Raw genomic sequence first — 7,142 nt, 5'->3', positions numbered from 1 at the left:
CTATACTGTAAGTGATACTATATTTGTTAAGTGTACTAGGACGAATAGAAGTTTTTACACAGTCCTAGTACTCATGCTGCTTTTCTGAAATTTGAGCTTGTTGATATATTGACAATGAAACTAGAAAACCATAACTTGTATACTTGTACATCAAATTCAACAAGTCTACTTAACATTGGGACTGCTATATATCTTCTATTTCTTCTGAGAGAGGGGTATGTTATATTTCTTTACTTCACTATGCTCATGTGGCTTGTATCCAGAGTAACATATCATATACTTAGTAAAGGAAGAATAACAAATATCAGGCTTCCACATTGAGTTTACAGTTTGACATTCTGTCCTCATAGACTTGTGGTATCTGGATTAAGGCCTCTCCACAACAGCTGCCCCTTGATTTGTGACTCTAACTGCCCCCTAACTAAACTTAACACAGTCACAAGTATATGGGTTAAACTACCTCTTCTATGGACTATTAGTGTAATAGAGAGTTTCAGAGATACGCTTATCACCTTTTCAAAATGTATATCTTTTGTAATATGAATAATATGGAATAAATGCATTGACAATTTTACAGTATAGCTCATTGTATTATGATTCAAATGGAAATATGAGTTAAGGCATTGTTTCCTTGACTTCTTTTTTTAAAGAATGACTTGCAAATGCAGTTCACCTATCTGAAATTAAGGTATATGATTTTGTGATAACTTTAATAAGCATCAATGCACTTTATTATTTACATTGTTGTTTTGGTTTAAAACATATAGGATACATTACAAATTCTTCATAGGTATATTTGTAACAGCTTAAACATGGAAATTACCTTTCATGTCTTCTAGAACTTTGACAATGTTCTTCAATATTATGGTCTTCCCAATTATATCCTAAAATACAGTGACAGAAAAATGTATGTTATATATTAAAAATTGTAAAAAATTTAGTTACAATTTGAAGCAAATCTTAAAACAATATCTAATTTCTTTACTCATTTTTTCTCAATCATATTACAAAGGAGCATCATTAACCAATGAACAGCTGTCCCCTTATTTGAAACATAAAAGATAATTCAGTATTACCTATAGTTGTGAGGTTTCTGTAGGTCTCCACCATCACATCTTTGTAGAGACTCTTCTGGGAAGAATTCAGCAGTCCATTCTTCCCAAGTGAAGTTGACATGCATATCATCATAGGTCACTGTATTCTAAAATATCCCATACATGTGTACGACAGAAAGTATGATTTTGACAACACTGTAAATATGTACTTCTTTGACAGTATCATCATATAATTCTGTTGCTTCCCATACTTACTCCATGACATAGACATCATAATTTAATCACCAAGTCACTTTAGAAGCAAACTGAATATGAAGTTCACCATTGTCATTTCTGAACCCTTTGAATGGGACATCACCTTGCAAGAGAAATGCCTACTAACCAACAATGAAAGATACTTAAACAGATCAACAGTACAGAATATAAATAAGAGAAATTGTATGAATGATTAATTTCTGACTACAAAAAAGAAACATAAGATGAAAAAGCCAGATGCATTGAATCATTCCTGTAATCCTTGTACTCAGAAGACAGAGGCATGTATATCTATCTGCCTCTGAATTGAATACCAGCTTAGTCCATGCAATCACTTCTATGGCTGTCAGAAATACATGTTAAATAACTCTTTCACATGAAAAAATCAATCAAATAAACATAAAAGTTAGGAATAACTTACAGTTTTTTTCTGAAGTTTCTACAAAAGTTAGGCATTCACATCAACTCTTTATTCATCTACCAGAAACCTGAAGTGCCCCAATTTAAACTGCAACATAAATAAGATTTTACTAAAAGGCACTGTGTGTTTAAAGAGTTACAAATGGACAAATGAAAACAATAGCAATTAATGTGCTGATTACAAATAATCAACACAGGGCACAAAAGATGGCTAAACAGTAAAGAGTCGTCCTGATCTTGCAGATAGGTGGGCTCAAGGACTTCCAAGGGGGATCATAACTATCCATTATTCCAAGTTCAATTTTCTAGTACCATCTTTTGATCAATGTAAGAACCAGGTACTTACATGATGCATATCCATGCACAAAGGTTAAATACTCTTTGTAAAACAAAAAATCAAAACAAACAAAACAGGCAGAAAGAAGGTTATGCACCTGCAATCCAATGACTCAGAAGGCATAGACAGTATTAATGGCATGAATACATGCAATCCTGGGAAAGATAATGATACCCTCTGTAAAATTTAAAATATAAGATATGGGTGAAGTTCACTACAACAGCATATGCTTGATAAAAACAAAACCATCATACAACAATATAAAACAAGAAAGTCAGGAATGCTGGCCCACCTTTAATCCCAGCATTTGGGAGTCAGAGTCAGAGGTTCTCTGAGTTTGAAGCTAACCAGGTAGAGCTACTTTCATGTAGTGAGCCGGACAGGATCACCATTACAAGATGGCGCCGACACCCTGTCTTGTTGGAAATAAACAACTCCATATTTGGCTATGCCTTTGAGAGCTGTGTGTCCCCCGCTTCCTGCATGCGCGGTGGATAAGGGTCCTTGGGCCTATCCCTGATGCAGTCTGGTGTCAGCTGATGGTGGCAGCCAATCAAAGGCCAAAAACAATAATCTTTTCCCAGATGATCATTGCTACAATTCACACAACTGTATTTTGCTAATGTTGTAGCAAAAAAATCCCTTAAAGGATTTTATGCTAAATTTTACAAATGGCTCTTCCAATGGAAGAACTGCATATATGGCTAATAAAAAAATTATGGAGCATAACAAGGCTCCTTGGAAACAACTCATAAAAGTTGCAAGCAGATCCTGATGCAAACGGATCTGGCATGATAACACCAAGCTAACCTTTGCTAAGGCAAGATGGAAAAGCCCTTGCAACACATTATGAAAAAACCCGACCTATATATATTTGGGTTGAGGATATGTTTATGCTTTTTTCACAGAAAGAAAATAAAAGCTGGATCTGAAGTCGAGGCTATGGACGCCCACAGAGGAGTTCCAGAGGTGATTGGAGAGAGGTCCTTGGTCCGGTCTTCCCTGCCCCCAAGGAGAGGAATGCCTCATAACAGAACCTACAGCACCACTCTACAAGGTGTCATTCTGCCTCGAGAGTCCAGGGAGACCCAGCTGAGATAAGTGCCAGGATGTGCTTCAGATAGCTGAATCCAGCTCACCTCACTCAGGAATCCCACCTGCCCTGAAGCACTAATGCTGAGCTCCTTCTGCAGTTTGAATTCTGGTTTGCTTCGAAACTAAGGTGCAGACTACACATCTGTTTTAATCTTTAGGACACAAAACTCATTTTAATTAAAATATTAACCCCTCTTCACTTAAGTAGGGGGAAGATTGGGGTTCTGTCACTGTTGCTCAGAGACTGGAACTGATGGTATTTAATAACAACAATGTATGTCATTGTGCTCTTACTGCAATTGATCTAATGATATTTGTAACTGCTTATAGATGTTGGGAAAGGTTTGACACACGCTGTGAAATGTTTGGGTTTAATACATATGCTAAGAATTTTAAATTTTGATCCCTTTTACACTGCCCTAATTTTTAGCAGGCAGCACACGTAATTTTATGTGGAATAGGCATTTAGGAAGGAGGATACCTAAGGCCAGACTAAAAGGTGGATACTGGGTTTGGAATATGCCCTTTCTTCTTGTCTGGAAATGGAGTTATTGGTGCCCAAATTATATCATTAGGAGCTCCTCATCCTCACAGTCTTTTCATTAATGATTGATGCAGGGGCCCAATGACGGGAGTTAGTGTGGAGTCCTTGCCTGAACAGCACATCATACAGAGGCTGTACTGGCCGGCTCAACATGGCATAATGTCAGGACGAGAATCGCCCTCCACATGGCCTAAGACAGGGTACCCTATGGTCAAAGACCTGCTTACTTTAGGTTTTGCTAGATACCTTTTATTTGAGGGGCTCCAAGGACGGGTGACTTGTGGCAGGACATCCCCCAACCTAAGACAGGACACTGGGAATCCTAGGAAGGGTAAGGAGGAAAAAGACCTGGTTCCCACTCGACCTAAAAATCATAAGGCACCCCTCTGTTCCTAGGAGATGTAAATTGCTTCATCATTCGAGAGGAGGGTCTCTCCTTGTCCCAGTCCCTTCTCCTTTAGATCTGACACCATGGTTGGACTTTGACCTGATGCATTCCACTCAATAGCTGCCTGTCTTTATAAAAGAAAGGGGGAAATGTAGCAAGCCAGACAGGATTGCCATTACAAGATGGCGCCGACACCCTGTCTTGTTGGAAATAAACAACTCCATATTTGGCTATGCCTTTGAGAGCTGTGTGTCCCCTGCTTCCTGCATGGCGGTGGATAAGGGTCCTTGGGCCTATCCCTGATGCAGTCTGGGTGTCAGCTGATGGTGGCAGCCAATCACAGGGCGACCCGTGTGCCAATTCCTGATATAAGCAGCTGCCTTACTGCTATTGGCCCCCTCTCTCTTCCTGTCCCCCTTCACTTCATGCTCTCTCCCCCCTTCACTTCATGTTCTCTCTCAACCAAGTGCACTCCATTAAAGCGTGATCTGAGAAGAATCCTTGTGTGGTGGTGTTTCTTCCTCTCCGGTCGAGAAGCCTGCCACACTTTCAGAACTGCTAGGGCTACACAGACAAACCTTGTCTTCAAAAATAAATCAACAAAAATAAAAACAGTAGGCTGCCAAACCACCTTAGCACCAAATAGCAGTTAATTCTACTAAATCTTATATGATTTAGTGATAGAGTTTATGATGGTGGGGAAGTAATGACAGAAAGCTGATTAGTTTCAACACAACACAGTAGGCACAAAGAACAGGAAATGGGTTGAGGCTACAGAAACTCATATTGTGGGATTCCCTTCTGTATGCTGTGATTATGATTGGTTAATAAGGAATTGCCTTGGGCCTATAACGGAGATATATGACAACTCTTACATAGGTTGGGAAAACTAAACTTAATGCTGGGAGGAAGAAGGTGGAATCAGAGAGACGTCATGTAGCTCTTCAGAAGACAGATGCTGAGAACTTTACCTTGTAAGCCACAGCCAAATGGCAATACACAGACAAATAGAAATTGATTAAATTAATATGTAAGAGTAAGCCAAAAAGAAGCTAGAGCTAATAGGCTAAACGGTGGTTTAATTAATACAGTTTCTGTGTGATTGTTTTCAGGATGAGCAGCTCAGAAATAACAGGAGGTTTCCCACGACAAAGTGGTGCCCACATGGACAACTAAAATCCACTTAAAATCTTAGACAGCTTGGAAAGGAATTCTAGACACTAAAAAATGAAGTTTAGCCACATTTATTTCCCCAAATGGGCTTTGCTTACTGGTGACATGCTTTGGCACCTTTGAAAGAGGTTTTCCTGATTTAGAGATAGCAGAAAAGAAGCTGCACCATTTGAAAATGCCGGCTTTCTGGGCCATGTTGCCAGCACAAACTCTGACTCTTTCTTGAGGGCCAGTCATGGGGTCTGTGAGAAGATTGCCAATGGCAATTTAGACCCTATATATGCCTGAAAATGGGACAATGTACATGACTCTCAGAGAGAGCAAATGTGCCTCTGCCATGTTGGACTGTGTGAAGCAAGCACGCAGGTCATATTTGCTCTACCAATGGCACAGCTTAAGTTCATAAGAAGTGCTTAGTATTTTAAGAAGCTCTCCTGAATGGGAAAGAAATACAAATACACAACAGGACACACTCATACATAAAAGAGCTCTAAATGAGACAGAGTGTGTTTAAAAAATGTACATAGAGCTGAGAGAGAAAAGAAAAATAATATAGAGTTACAAAACGATGTAAATAGTTTATAAAAATGAAATGAATTTTTTAAGAGACAGAGAACAGACAGTAATAAATTAAATGTGTAAAGAAAAGAAAAGAAATACTAAAAAGTAATAGAATAAAAACAAATAAGCCATGTAAAGATGGACTACATATAGAGTGTCTGGATTATGTATATTATTGTGTTTTCTTATAATTTTTGAGAGAGTAAATAAAAATATTTTCAAACCAAATGCAACATAATAATTTTTTTTAAAGAAACAGTGTATGATTTGTACTATACACCTAAAGCAACTTGTTTTGCTCTAATTGATTTATGAGTCACAAGGATTTTGGAAAAGAAGCATATCCCCACATTTTGTATATGTTTATGTGTGAGAAAGAATGACTCCCATATGTATACAAGTGACATATAAGAAAAGAGGATGTGAAGACACAAGCGGCAGAGACTGGTGGGCCACACCGAGAGCAGATTGCCTCACTAAAATTAAATCAAGTAGGTTTTTTGGAGCCAGACCTCCAGAGTGGTAGGCCTTTCAGTGGCGAGGTCCACGGGCGAACGGGGAGCCTGGTCCTGTCCCTGAAGACCCTCCTGAGTGGGGAGAGTGTTCTTGGCCCACAGAGGGACACAGGAAATGGAGCAGGGACATTCCCCAACCCCCTTGACCCCCTGGTTAGTCTGTGAGGGCTGGTCACGTCTGCTGGGGTTACTCCTCCTCTGCTGTGACCTCTCTCTCCCTGGCCCATCCCATCTTGCACTCAGGGGCCTCCTTCACTCTCCCTCCCTTCCGCTGGGCCGCGGGATCATCCAGTTTAGCCTGTTTGGGCACGGGGTAGGGAGCTCAGGGCAGAGGGCAGCAGGAGTTTCTCTGTTTGGGTAGCTGGCCTGCAGAGAGGTAGGCCTTTTGTTGGCAAGGTCCCTGACTAACAGGGAGCCTGGTCCTGTTCCTGAAGACCCTTTTGAGTGGTGAGAGGGACCTTGGCCGGCAGCAGGATCCAGGAAACAGAGCGAGGGCATTTAGCAAGCAAAGCCCCTGGCCAGCAGGGAAACCTGATCCAGTTTTAAAAGACCCATTAGATAGCATCGATAGGAGGAGATGGGCAGGCACCAAGGCAAGAATTCACCCAACAATCTGAAAAACAACATGAAAACACCGAAACCCAATGATCTTACAACAGAAGGACTTGAACACCCTAACAGAGAAGAAGTGGAAAAAATGACTTTATGAAAGCAATAGAGTCCCTTAAACAACATGTAAAAAATGCCCTTATAGAAATGGATGAGAAGTATAACAAAAAGTTTGAAGAAATGAGTAAAT

At 39.9% G+C, this 7,142-nt stretch overlaps 1 pseudogene; it reads right to left on the bottom strand.

Moving 5' to 3' along the window:
• Window positions 1-1,176, bottom strand: part of LOC101994564 — a 29,733-nt pseudogene extending 28,557 nt beyond the window's left edge.
• Window positions 1,177-7,142: the final 5,966 nt, after the last annotated feature.

The sequence above is a fragment of the Microtus ochrogaster genome, unplaced genomic scaffold, assembly GCF_000317375.1.
Source record: "Microtus ochrogaster isolate Prairie Vole_2 unplaced genomic scaffold, MicOch1.0 UNK241, whole genome shotgun sequence".
Taxonomy (NCBI): Eukaryota; Metazoa; Chordata; class Mammalia; order Rodentia; family Cricetidae; genus Microtus; species Microtus ochrogaster.
Note: the sequence above shows the minus strand (reverse complement) of the source record. Positions and strands in the feature narration are given on the sequence as shown.